We start from the raw sequence: 15,369 nt of genomic DNA, 5'->3' as shown, positions 1-15,369 counted from the left end.
CTTCTCTCTTTTGAAAACTGGGAAATTTGCCCTTTTTTAAATACTGTGACACTTCTTATGCACAGTCTTGTAAGTTCACTATCTAAATTGATGAGTTCCCTGTGTAGCCATATAATTTTCTTTAGTTGATTCCACCTTTTTATTTAGGATCAATAGAAAAATCCCCTGCCTGTAAGCTTTAAACTAGGGAGTATCAGTTGTAGAATGTTCCTCTTTGAATATTAGGGTTGCTCCTAGTGATATGGAATGAATGTCTTTAAACTAGAAAAATTATCTTTTCTCCTTAATGGTTAAATGTGATCACTTGAAGATAGTAGAATGAACCAAATGACCTCTTAAAATCCTTTCAAAAATCTGTATGAGCAATTCCTTAAAGACTTTTCTAGATGGCACCAATTTGGCAACATAGCTTACTTGTACATTAATCAAAATATTGTGCTTAATTCTTCTTCCATACCTGAAAAAGCTAACTTTTCATAAAGTCTTTTAACCAATTTTTCAGTATAATGTATCACTTTAAAAGAATAATAATCAACACACCAGTTTTCATTAGGTAGAAAAAAATCCAATGCATGAAAAAAGTCTTTGTAGTATTTATATTAAGCTAAGCACAAAAGCTTCTCCCATTTCCTTTCTTTCATTTATCATATTTAAGCTGCTCTTCCTGAACTATTTTGCAAGAAAAAAAGTGCATTTCTATAAGCACTCTTCCCTGGTGGGATTCTACCCACAGGTATTCACTTCATCTATGTTAAGGCACGAACACTTTCTGTTTGCCTATTTCCTTATTTGAACAAACATTTTTGCTATTGTTAAAATGAATGAAAAGTAACCCTGTGTTTCAATGAACAACTCACAGGACTCTTCTGCTTTGTGCATGGGGGCTTGAGTGGTTGGGGTGGAGCATTAAGGGGCCCATTGCTTCTTCTATATGGAAAATAATATTCAGTGTGTGCGTGACAACAAGAACAATATTCATTGTGGGGGGGGGGAAAGGGGGGTGTAGCTCTCACCTCTCTCTATTCTTCAAATTCTGCAGAATGGATACTCCATCAATACATCTCCATAGTCATAGTCTTCAGTACTCCGTGAACAATAGTAGGTGATCTGCTCTAAGAAAACAGAGCCTAACTACATCAACAAAATACTGTATGCCTAATAACTCTCCACAAAGAAACAGGACTGGTGTAACCTATGTACATACCATAGTTTGTTTTTGTTGTTGTTTTTTAATTCTGTTATTCATGGACAAGTTAGCCCAGAGAAAAAGGCAGTGGGATCCATGCATAAATGCTTGATTTATTTCTGTGAGTTTAGATATTCCTCAGAGAAAATGTGGGATACTCAACTCAAGACATGGTCTTTGTTTTTCTTCTGAATAGTGTTACTGGGGTGGCTAGGTGGCACAGTGAATAGAGCACCAGCCCTAGAATCAGGAGGACCTAAGTTCATATCCGAACTCAGACACAACACTTAACTAGCGGTGTGATATTGGACAAGTCACTTAACCCCAATTGCCCTGCCTTCCCCCTCTGAAAAGCAAAAAAAAAAAAAAAAATGAAGTGTTATTGTCCCCAGGCTTAGGCTCCTTTTCTTACTTAGATATTCTCAATGATGTGTTTCTGATACTCAGACCTGAAAAAAACAAAGATTAACATTATAGCTTATTAATATTTAAGTCTACTTAAAAGCCACTCTTTTCTTTTCTCTCCCTTTTTTTCCCTTCAAGTACTTTATTTTGTAGGTAACTGAGTGTGAGTCTCCCACGCAATGTCCATTTGCATGCCTTTTCTGTAAGAGCCATTACTTCAGTCTTCTTTCGGCAGGCATTTCACACAAACCGCTTCTAAGTATGCCTTTTGCCCTGCCTAACTTTGATTTCCTTCGGTGTCTCCCATTCCTCAAAGGCTCTCATCCCAACTGAACTAACATCTTCCCTCACAGCTGTTAAGATTTAGGTTTAGCAATCCCAAGGAACAATCCCAAAGTCTAGCTGCTCTGCAGCAGCCCCTGCTGGTGAAGGGCAGCTGTCCAATTTAAAGGTCTTTTCACCACGGTGCCTGTCAAACCTGCTGGTAAATCCTGAACTAGCTGTGGGGGGCAGCCTAGCCACAAGTGACCTGAGGGCTGAGCAAAACCTGGTATTGGAGTTCTTGCCATCTGCAGGGTGACAACAGCTGCTTCTTTTCACAGCGGACAGAGTCATCAGAGGAATGCATAATGCTGACGAACCTACAGACTACTTGTTTTTAGAGTCTCCAGTAAAAGGGGAGCTAGGGATTACTTATGACTAAAATGATAAAAGGAAATCAATGTCCCAGAACATGCACCACCTTAAAAATCTCCAGTTGAAGTACAAATCGTGACATGGTGTCAGAAAGGTATTCTGCTCACAGAGAAAGCATATTAAATTATGCTTGTGCTGTCTGCTCGTCCATGGGGCTGTTGACGGATGCTTAGGAGAGAATAATCTTCCTTTTTTCTGGTTGACCTTAAAAGCTTTCCCACTTTGAGCCTTTACATTGTCTAAAAGTAAATATAAAATATTCTTTCATTGACGTCCAAATAAATATTTACATTATGTTCTCTGTGATTGTTGCTTGCTATCTATACATACATAGAGCAATAGTCCCCCAAAAAAACCCTCTCCATTAAAGAAGAAATACATTTATCATTCAAAATGACAGAACTAGGGTGGAAAATACCCAGGTGATTGCAATTTGTTTTGCCAGGCACCCATGAAAACTCCCTGTAGTGGAAAGAAAATATAGCAGGCGGGTTATGATAACAGAATATATCTATTTTCTCACATTTATCATTACAGTTAAGCCAATCTTCCCAAACAGCTCTGTAAAATATATACATTTGTAATAGGGGTAATATTCCCCCAGGGCTAAGTTGAGTGAAAAGCGGCAGGACTAATATACATGAATGCGAATCATGTAATGGAGAAAGCAGGGCAGTAGTTGGGGAAAGAGAAAAGACCAGAACAATGGAAGCCAGGAAACAGGACGCAGAAGACAAGCTGCTTTAAAGATGTGGAATATATGGCTATTTCTGTACCAGGAAAACTGTCTTAAAGAGGAAGAATGAGTAAGCCTGAAACAATGGCTGGTGTGTTATTTTCCTTATTTTTTAAAGCAATCTCAACAGGAATCGTGTTTTTTCAAAGGCAATAAGGGCCTCTGGGTTGCTTCAGCATGTAACTTCTTATCTCAAGGTTGCTGAAAAGTCAAATTTTGTTTAATAGCAACTGCTACCCACCATGGGTGTAAGATCCAAAGCGACTCTCTAATCCTGCCAGATATTTAAAGTAGATCAGAAGGATGTGACTTTGAGTACATCGCACTTGGAAATATCACATAAGGACAAAATCAGAGTACATGGTAGGCACTAAAATATAACCACTTAGAGTGACATCTACTTTTTTAAATAATATTTTATCTTTTCTCCAATTATATAGACTGTCATCTACTTTTGAAAAAAAATAGTATTCCAATCATTTTTCTCCATTAATGAAAACTAAACTGAGTTCCAAATGGTCAATAATCATTTTCTCTTTACCCCCATGGACCTCACATGAACAGTAAATGACCTCATAGATGCAGAATTGGAAGGGACCACAGAAGAGTTACTTGCCCAAGGTCACACAATTACTAAGAATTAGAGATTAGAATTGGACACAGGTCTTCTGCCTCCAGAATGACCCCACTCTTTCCATTGTACTAGGGTCAGCCAGGTGACATGGTTGCTAGAGCACTGGAAAGCCTGAATTCAATTCCAGTCACAGATACTCACTAGCTGTGTGACCCTAGGTAAATAACTTGAACTCTACTTGTCTTAGCTTTTTCGTTTGTAAAATGGGAATAAAAAGAGCACCTACCTCCCAGGACTGTTGTGGGGATCAAACGGTGCTTAGCCCAGTGTCTGGCACCCAGGAAGCTCTATATAAATATTAATGATTATTATTATTGCATCTCCAATATACTATAGCACATTTGCATTTTTCTAACATACTTCTCATATATGATATTGTATTATAGTTGTTCATCTGTGGGTCATTTTCCCATAATAAAATGTAAGTTCTACAAGGACAGAGTCCTGTGCCATATAAACTCTGTTCCTGAGCTATAGCAGAAACATGACACTCTAACACTTTATTAAGTAGTCACCGAATAGTTCATCGAATTGAATTTTAACATAAAAAGCAACAGTGTCTAGCTAAATATGCCATCGGCATTGACTTACAATGACCAAAATAGTTGAATCCTTTTAAAAGATAAATGAGCATGAACATTAAATGTTCTCCTAATACAAAAGGTAAGGTGTCAGGCTATGACAAGGGAATTTGAGTCCTGGCAACCCTGATCTAAAGAAGCAAGGTATAGATGAAAAAGTTAAGCCACTTAGGCTCTATCCTGCTCCATATTTGGCAGCCACTCATAAATGCTGATTTCCTCCCCCTCGCCCCACATACACACTCATAAAAAATCACTTTCACATAGAAATTCCAACAAAAATCACTAATACACCATCTCCAGCCAGCAGACCTCTCCAGAATTTACTCATTGTTAATGAATTAACAATAGTTGGAGGACTCGATTTATATACTTCTGCACAAAAATGTAAGGTTTCATTATACCAATGGGTATATACTCCTTTGACAACCTTCTTGGCAGCTATTATAAAAGCAGTATCTGGGAGAGAGGGAAAAAAAAGTCATGAGGGGCTAGCTTATTAAATTTTGTAAATCACAAGGCCTGTCTGCAAATGCAGAGCACTGCAGCTGATTTAGTTGTTGGCCTAGAAACTCTGCTGTTAGGACCATTAAACAGGTCCAGAGTTTAAGTTGCATAGTAAATTATACACAGAAGAAACAGACATAGAATCTTGCCTCATGTTTCTCGTCTATAAAGTAGAGACCAGCTGTACTTCAGCAACCCTGAGAGATGAAGCAAAAGAATACAGAGGAGGTGACAGGACATTGGATTTTCAAACGATACGTCACAGTCTTGCATTTTGATTGTGCCAACATGAGAAGATTACTGAGTTCTTTAGTGAATTTCAATGTTCAGAAAAAAGATCAGGCTGGAATCTGAGCTTTCTCAACTGTTAGACATTGAAAGAGCTTCACGCTTAGGACAGGTCTAACAAATATCCATTTTAGGCCCACCCAGCTGTTACTGGTAGTTCTGCCAAGCAGCTCCCATTAGATGTAATGAGGACAATGAAACTGACCAGTTAAAATTAAAGGGATGTAATTTTTCGGAATAATGAATTACCAGCCACTTCTATGTCCCCAAAATGAAACACTATTTTTAAGTGATCACCCATCACCCATGAAGCCATAAGTGAAGCTGGGGGGGAAAAAAACCTTTTAAAAAAGCCTTAATAAAAACAATCATTCTTTAGGCTATTTCTATCATATTCCTGATCATTTCTTTCTTCCTATTGAGGATTATTAACTTAGGTATATGGTTAGCCTGTGGGTAGCTTGGAGGCAGATAATGTCCTACACTTTAATGTTACATTCATTAAAAATGGAATAAAATATTCCCACCCAAGACTCTTATCTTTGAATTTTGTCCATGGCTCTGTTACAATGAGCCAGCTATTTTATTTGAAACTAAAAGGTATTTTCCTACCTGAAAACAGAGGAGAAAATATGTGATTTTGAAAGACAAAGGTTGATGTGGGGTGGGGGTAGAGATGGGGTTGTTTTTGTGTTTAGGAATTTTTATACTACATAATTCAAAACAAAGATCAGAATTACAGCTAGGTCCCCATTAGTGTAAATAATGAATCCCCTGCACTGGTCATTAGTCGAATTCTCACTACATATTTCCATTGGGCTGGAACAAATTACTATATTTTACATAATTGTAACTTCAAATAATGTGTACTCAAACATATGTGACGACTTCAAAAGATTCATTATTTACACTAATGGGGACCTAGCTATTTTTCTAACTATGTGGGCAGAGAACACGTTTCAAAATATAGTGCCTCCGTTCCCACCATAAAAAGTACTACATCAACAATTCTGTGATTTCAGTGCCAACTTGAGTGCCATGCACATAGGAAATACTCAAAAATGCCAAGTTGAGTGCGCACAGGGAAGCACTCAAAAAATGTTTGAGGAGGAGAACTTTATGATGACCTGGGACAAGTTGCTTCACTTCTCCAGTCTTAGTTTCTTTATCTTTTACATGAAGATATTGAACTAGATGGACTATAATACTCCTTACAGATCTAATATACAATGATTCAATTAATATTATGTAAGAATATGGACATTTTTATTCCTATAAACCAAAGTTTCTTAACCTGAGATTTGTGAACTTTTGAAAAATACTTTGATAACTATATTTAATATAGTTGTATTCCTTTGTAATCTGATAGATTTTATGTGTTTAGAATCAAAATTCTAGCTTCCCAACTTGTCAAAAGAATCTATGTTACAAAAAAGGTTAATAAACTCTACTGTAAGAAATAAAATCCTGTACTTTTTTCAGTCGGATGTTAGATATCAGTTGTCTATATCAATGTAAGTGTAGACAAAATTAACTTTTATTAATATAACAGTAAAAACAAACTTTACCCCTTATCATACAGTTTCACTACTACTCAATCACAATTAAATTGAACATAACTTTATTAATGTGAGGATCTATAATTTTACATGAGGAAATACTCTAACAGTGCAGATTAAAACTCCTATAACTAAGTATATTGCTGTGGCTGATATATTTTTCAAACTTGAGCCAATCCTGTGATAAGGCAACCTGAAGAAGAGAGAAGCCAACACATGTATTGCTTTGTTCTTGAGTGGCACTAGAATATAAGTTGTTTAAATATGTCAAACATTTCAAAATGGACAAAAAAATCCTAATTTAAGGACTCAAGTGTCAAGTTTGGAAGACATGATTGAAACACAGCCTGAAAGAGAAAAAAAGAAGAAGAAAGAATCAGGTTGAAATCAATATTGTGAAAGCTAATAAAGACAAATGTTCAGAGGCTCACTAGGGAAGGAATAATGGATGAAAAATTAAATATGATTCAACAGTGCTACACTGTCACCAAAAGGCAAATGCTATATTGGATTGCATTAATAGATGTATCATGTAAAACAAGCAAAGCAATTATTCAGCAGTGCTAGCTACTGGTTAGGCCAATGATAGAATCATGCTTTCGTTTGAGTCCCTGTGATTTGACAAATACCAGTTGTACAGAGGTCATAGGAAAACAATAAAACTGATTTTTTGAAAAAGGGGTTTAGAAAATAATACCCGTCTAGGGAGAGTAAGAGAGCTAGGTCTGTGTTTAATTAGAAGTAAAGACAACTAAATGGAGACAATGCATCAAAGGCCAGAATCTAAAAAAGAAGATAGTGATCAACTGCTTGTCTTAGGCAGTAACAAAACAAGTAATTAATGGAATCAAGTTCTAGAGATAGTGCTTTAGGTGAATTAAACAGAAAGAAAATCATCAGGTCATAGAATAGTTATGGTTGGCTCAATGGGGTGAGTGGAATCAGAGTACACAATTAATTTTCTTTGCTTCCTTAAGATGACAATATGGCAGAAGACTGTTCTTAAACCAAATGATTCCGTGATTTTAGAGTTCTCTCTTGGTTGACACAATAAACTTACCTACCAAAAAATCCAAAAGGAAATTAGACTTGCCAAATACAACCTGAAACTGAGTGTGCCATGAGATCACTAAGTCTCTAATTTGTTAAATAACAAATTACCTTAGCTTCTAGAATGCTAGGAATCTAAAACTTGCATAGGAAAGGTAGAATGATTTGTTTCACCTGGAACTGAGCAGAATAAAAGTATATTAATAACACCTATAAGCAGAAAAAGAGTTAAAGTAACAGTTGATAGTGAGCAAATTTTAGCTCCACTAAAAACAGAAAAAAGTTCAGTAAAAGGGAATTCAATCACAAATAAGGAAAAATGTATCTGACAGTGAATTTCATTAAATGTAGACACAAGTTATTAAAACAGGCTATATGAAGAAACAGAAAACTGGCCTTGGAATCAAGAAGACTTGGGTTCAAGTCCTTCCTGACTTGAGGGACTTGGAACAAATTACTATATTTTACATAACTGTAAATTCAAATAATGTGTGCTCAAATATGTGTGACGACTTCAAAAGATTCATTATTTGCACTAATGGGGACCTAGCTATTTTTCTAACCATGTGGGAAGAGAACATGTTTCAAAATATAGTGCCTCCATACCCACCTCCATACTACATCAACAATTCAGAATTTGAAGTCCAAAATAATCTGTCCATGTCATTTCTTCAGAAACTGCATTAATATTCTTGTTGCTGATTTGAAAGTGACAGAGAGTCAGACAGAGACAGAAAGACAGAGACAGACAGAGAACTCTTATGAGATATAGAAATATCTTTCTGAATATCACCTAAAATCAAAGGTGTCAAACATGCAGCCACAGGCCTCATGCAGTGCACAATACTCCTGAATGAAGCTTGAACCACATTAAAATACAATTAGAAAATGAACAAAAAATAAAATAAAACATAGATAACTTTATAATGTGGTTTTCTAACTTCATATGCTACATGCAATGATCCTTATGTACAGTTTAGTGGCCCTCATTTCTATTTGAGTTTGACACTGTTTTCGGTTGTTTTTCAGTCATTTAGTCATATCCAACTCTTTGTGACTCCATTGTCCACAACACACTGGGCCTTTATATCCTCCACTATCTGTTGAAACTGTGTAAGTTCGTGTTCATTGTTTCCATGACACAATCTATCCATCTCATCTTCTGCCAATCCCATTTCCTTTTGCCTTTGATCTTTCCTAATATAAGGGTCTTTTCTAATGAATCCCATCTTCTTATTATATGGTCATAGTATTTAAAGCTTCAGTTTCAGTATTTGACCTTACATTGAATAACCTGAATTAAATTATTTAAATATTGACTGATTTGATCTTTAAGAGACTCTCAAAAGTCTTCTCTAACACCACAATTCAAAAGTATCAATTCTGCAGTGCTCAGCTTTCCTCATGGTCCAGCTCTCACAGTCATACATTACTACTTGAAAAGCCATAGCTTTGACTATATGGCTCTTTGTTGGTAAAGTGATGCCTTTGCTTTTTAGTATGCTGTCCAGATTTGCCATAATTTCCTTCTAAGGAGCAAGAGTCTTAATTTCATGGCTGCAGTCACCATCTACAGCAATCTTTGGACCCAAGAATTTAAAATCTGACACTGCTTCCATTTCTTCTCTCTCTATCTGCCAGTAAGTAATGTGATCAGTTGCCAACAAATAGTTTAGTGGCCCCCATTTCTATTTGAATTTGATACCACCAGCCTAAAACAATATAAATTGTCTTCTGCCGAGGTTCATTTTGACAGACCCTTTCTGCAGCTAAGGGGTTAATTCAACTGACCTTTGAAGGTCCACTCCAATCCTCTAATACTAGGATTAGGTTATCTTAAAGACCTTAATCAAAACATAGGAACAACAATACAGAGAGAGGGGCAACTAGGTGGTGCAGTGAATAGAGCACTAGCCCTGGAGTCAGGAGGACCTGAGTTCAAATACAGCCTGAGACACTTGACACACTTACTAGCTGTGGGACTTTGGGCAATTCACTTAACCCTAATTGCCTTGCCTTCCCCCTTCCAGAAAAAATACATAGAGGTATACCACTAGAGATTGCTGAGGGAAAATACAATTTATTTCTTGTGATCTACTTAATTATGGCTTAATTCCAGCAACTGAACTGTGAAATTTGGTATAAGATTTTCATGATACTTATCCAAAAGCTATTTTTGGTGTTAAATATTTGAATACCTAAGAAAAATTTATCAAAATTTCAATTTCACTGTAACTTTCAAAAGATTCAACTTTGCTTCAATTTTCTCTTAATATGCAAGCTGGTATTTCTGTGGTAGCAAATCTGGAAATAGAGTATATGTCCATCAGTTTGGGAATGGTTGAACAAACTGTGGTAGATGAATGAAAGAGAATATATAGTATTGTACCATAAGAAATGTTAACTGAAGAAATCTGAGAAACTTTGGAAGACTTAAATGACTTGAAGCAAAATAAAGAAAGCAGAATGAGAACCACAAACAATGACAATATGATGTGAAAAAGAACACTAAATGACAGGTGAAAGCAATAACTAATACTGACTCCAGAATAAAGGTGATAAAATACACCTCCCTAATCTCAGTAGAAAATTGTGGGGAAGGACAACAGATGTGAACTATTTCATATCCTGATAGATGTGATGACTGTGTAGGTCAGTTTTACTTAACTATTTTTCTACATGTCAAGGGAGGTTACTATGATGCTGGAAGGACCAAGGTGGCAGAATATAAGGAAATTACTATGGTGTAAAAAAAGAAAATAAAATTCACTAAACCTTATAAATGTTTTACTATTTCTTTATTATAGGAGAAACTAGTTCTATAACCACAGCCTATGTAACATGTAATGTAGTAAGCCAAAATATTTGAGTCCTGGGGTCAGTTCCTATGTAGATGTCCTTGATGATGCAGCTTTGGCCTCCAGCTTTGAAGTCTGCTCTCAGAGCATCCTTTGTTATGTGAATGCATAAGATAGGAGTTCACTGACCTTTCCTAAGACTTTTTGGTGCATAGATAACATGGCCTTATTCAATTCTGAGCTACTTCCAGGATATGACAGACTAAGCTATTAATAAGAGTACTTGAATCTTTGTCTGCTTGATCTTTAAAAACCTTGTTCAAAGAATCATTAAATGGAGTTCATGGTTCTTCCTTGAACTACCCACATGGTCTGGTCATTTCTTATTCACATCTCTGACCATACTTACTGCTGGACACTGAGAAGCCCACGACAATGTAATCCCTAGGATCTTTTCTAAGTATGATCAATTACAAATAAGAATAAATCATCTGGAAGATATCGTCACAATGTGACCCAATCTTAATCTTCCTAAAATTTATCACTTATACTGTAACCACTATATGCAATATAGTCAGATAACTCAGCAGATGTATTCAAAACATGTCCTTAGGCATCCTATAGACATAGAAACATTTTATGGGCTCAATTAAGAAGGAAAAACCAGCTGCAAAAACTGGGGACACCTAATTAATTACACTCCTTATTAAAAACAATGATCATCTCTGAGTCCTCTTTTCCCCTTGTGCTTGCTAAGTTACCTTGCTCAATCTTCTTAGGAGTCCATTTAAAGGCCCTCTATTTATTATCCTTTTTATATTGTCTGAATTGGTCTTACTGAAATATATTTTATTATTGACTATTTTTTTGCAGGAATACATGAAACAAGTGGTATAACTGTAATCTTAGAGTTGATGGGAAAGGATTTCTCTTTTCTCTACCTTTACTCATAATTACTGCTTCTAATATATCCCTAATAGCATTTACATCACTGGACATGTTCCCTTACCTGGACCATTATTACATTCTTCTCAACTGTAAGGATCATTAAGGACATTTGGAACAACAACATATTCTTTCATAATAGGTTCATTTTTCTACCTATTAGGTAGGTAATTATATAGATGAATAATCCCCCTTCTGCTAAAGGGATTGTTTTATTAAAACTCCTGAGTTGAAGATAAAACCATTGTTCAATAGAATTCTTAATTCTGACATGAAATACTGGCGAATTTATGGCCAGATACATAAAACAAAGTGGTCTTTGTAGAGTTGAGATGCTGAGGTTTCAAATGAAACTGAGCAGAAAATCAGTAGGTTTGTATGGAGGAAATACAAAAGTTCCTCATGTTTACCTGCTCCCTCACAGAAAGTCCAATTTCAGACCATGTTGATGATTCAACGCTTTCAAGCTTGAATAATATAACTCAGTTTGGGAATTATGAGAACCAATTAAAGCAGCAGTTCAACCAATATGGAATATGGAGAATCATGGAATGTTAGAACTGAGAGAGATCTGGGAAATCATCTAATCCAGTCCTCTCCCTTGACAAATGAAGAGATTAGTAACATGGTTGAGGTTACACAGAAAATCAGTTGCAGAGTCAGGTTTGGAATCCAGGTATCGTAACTTCTAAGCCATTGTCCTCTGCACTATATCATGATGACATGGAAATGCTGTCACCTTTATGAGAAATGGAACTAGGCAGAATTTTAGTCTAAGAGATTACATCTCAAAGAGTTGCAGACACAAAGAAAGAATGGCTCATATCAAGAACAAAAGGACAAAAGGTGTCGAAAGAGCAAAAGGATTGCATCCTGGTCTTTCACTTTTAGGATGCTGATATACAGATAGATATTGCAGTCACAGTTTTGTTTCAGGATTTCTTTTTTTTTTTCTTTTTTAGCCTAAAGGATCTGGAGATATTTGGGAGGATGTATGAAAAATTTGTCCTAAGAAAAAGAACGCAAAATAGAGAAGCATTATAGTCCCTACAAACTATTGAATTTTCCTAGGACATAATTGTTAGTGATTTCACTGACCATTTATTTACTAAATGGGTTTTTATTGTCCTTTTTAATTTCAATGGCTTTTTTTAATGGTACCAGGGATCTGGAATCAAGTCTTTACCTATAAAAGTATGACTTGTTTTAAAAGTCATTTACTTTCTAGTAAGTGATCTGCTTTCTAGTTACATCAGGTATATTTGCCACAATTTAGTTGATAAAGGGAACAATAAAAGAAGGCAGAATGACTAAAAGGGAGGTAGAAATGAGAAAATTAGAAAAGATATGTAGGAACAAAGCAAATTTTGCAGGCCAAATAAAATTTTTCTATGCCTGATGATGTTTTTGTTGAATATTATTGAAACTTTTTCTCACATAGCTATATCACCAATGCAATACCCATAGCAGCTGCTATCAATATGCGGACATATTTCCAGGGTTGAATTGCAAAATATAACAAACTCTCTTCCTCAAAGACAAAACCAAGATATTTATTTAGATACCAGAAAGACAATTCCACCATGGTAAAAAAAAAAAAGAAGTTTATATACATCACCAATCCAGGGAGTGCCAACACCCCCCAAGCCTTCCCTCCATTAGACCTCCCCACAAACAAGCTCCCCTAAGCAAAATTCCTCTCACTCTCACTCACACTAGCTGCTCTGCCTCAGCTCTGGCTCATTCTCTGTTCCTATTCCACCCTTCCTGCTCCACCTATTCAGCAAACTCTTCCCACCATGGGCTGCATGTGACTCAAGCTGTGGGCTGTGCCAGAGCTCAGAGAAAGTCATATGGACCTATTAAGGGCTAGGGAAGATCTTCAAATTCCCTTAACATTACAATGGCTTAAGGGCAAAGTATGTGTCAGATGACTTCTGAATGTTCCTATAATTTTATGTATATGCTTTAGAATTTTATAATAATATAAGTAATATTAAATAGAGCATAAGCATATATTTACCAAAGGGAGACATATGTTTACCAAAGTTGTCTGCCACTATTATGTACTATATCCTGAATGGAGTACTAATTGAAGAAGTATTTCTTATAAATGGTGGTGTCTTCCAAAGAGTTTTATTTGCAGAAGACGTTGTGCTGATTACCTCAAGTCCCAGAGCATTACAGGTCCTCCTCAATGAGATTCATTGGAAAAGAAATTGACCTAAAATTCCATGTAGGAGAAAGCAAAGCTTAGAAAATTCTTATTGCCTATGTTATGCCAAGCATTTGGATGACCTGTTTGTTGAGTTAATCTGCTAATAAATGTATATGGAATAGGCACTGGAAACAGAGATAGCTGGACTTAGAATTGAAACAGAAAAATTCATGAGGCTGAATTGCATTTAGGAAACCATGGTGCTTTTATCAATTCCAACATATCCTTCCCAATCCAAAATCCATCCTTTAATACCATTGTTCTCCCAGTGATACTAGATGGTGACAAATCCTAGAATATCACATATAGTGAGTATAAGTAAGTCGAATCATATTTCCAGGGAGGTCCTACATACAACAAGTTGTATATGGCATATAATCCAAAAATGTACAAATAATTAAGAAGTAGAACTATTGGTCATATAGTTATGGAAGGGCAGAATAGAAAGATACCCAGAGTATTATGTTGGCATTCAGAAAATACATAGAGCAGGATGCCTTACCCTTTTTTGTGTCAAAGACTCCTTTCAAAGTCCCAGTGAAGCCTATGGAACCCTTCCTGGAATATTTCTAAATGTATAATATAAAATGCATAGAATTACAGAGCATACTAAGATTAACAAGCATTAAAAAAGAACTCATAGAGATCTAAAAAGTTTATGGAAAGAACAAGTGTTTCAGAGTAATGGCTTCATAATCACAGAAAAAGAAAGAAGAAATCCAGGTATAAATTTATATTCCATGTACACAGGAAATAGGGCAGGAGGTAATTTCTGCCTTTCTTCTGAACAGCACAGATCTTATAAATAGAGGTAGAAGTTATTCAATAACATTTATTGCAAGGTCAAGTTCAGTTCCTTCCATGGGTGGGCAGTCAATAAATATTATTTGAAGGGGATATTTATGCAATGATAATCAGAGTCTACTTCAGCACAGTGATTTTGGGGGAGAATATTGTCTCTACTAAGGTTAAGCCTAGAGAGGCAAAATAATAAAAGAAAAAGCCAAGACCAGATGTTGAGAAGTGCTTAGAGAAAGATTAAGGGCATGTCCAAAATTTCCATGATTTCTATCAAAAGTTATGCAGAAAAGTAGAGTCACACAAATTATGAAGATACTTTTTTTGTTATTGGTTTGTTAAAGGAAATGCAGGGTCCAAGGCAGGAAAGAACTGAATTTGGAATCAGTAAATGAGGGTTGAGTCATGACTGACACTTGACCATGGGGAAGTTATTGATCTTCTCTGAGTAGACTCCACTTATAAAATGAGGATAATAATATTTATGCTATCTTTCAGTGTTATTGTGAGAAAAAATATTCTCTAAGTCTTTAAATACTGTGAAAACATCAATTAATCTTATTGTGGTTTTTAATGACCTCCATAAATCTCAGTTTCCTATCTCAGATTATTTTGAGGGAAATACTTGGTAGACTTTGAAGTACTATAATAATGTGGATTGTTTATTTTACCATCACTAATAACTTTTCTGAGACATTATATATAGAATGTGAATATTATTTGTCCTTCCCTAACTTAGAGCATAGTTGCAAGGAAGGTGCTTTGTAAACCTTAAAGCCTTAGGAAAACATTATTTTAATCATTATTTAACTTTTTCTACTAAGGACCAAGTTACAGTTTCCATTTTGAATGGCAAAGGTGGACAAAAACTGAGAAATTTACTTTCATATCAAAGCACAAGGGGTCAGCTCTGGTTCTTAAGGTGTAGGAGTGCTAAATTAATGACTTTCAGTCCCTGGCTATGTTTT

The sequence above is a fragment of the Petaurus breviceps genome, unplaced genomic scaffold (genome assembly GCF_028583685.1).
Source record: "Petaurus breviceps papuanus isolate PSGF00001 unplaced genomic scaffold, PetGlider_PUasm1.0 90769, whole genome shotgun sequence".
Lineage (NCBI taxonomy): Eukaryota > Metazoa > Chordata > Mammalia > Diprotodontia > Petauridae > Petaurus > Petaurus breviceps.
The sequence above is the reverse complement of the archived record's forward strand: the minus strand, read 5'-3'. Positions refer to the sequence as shown.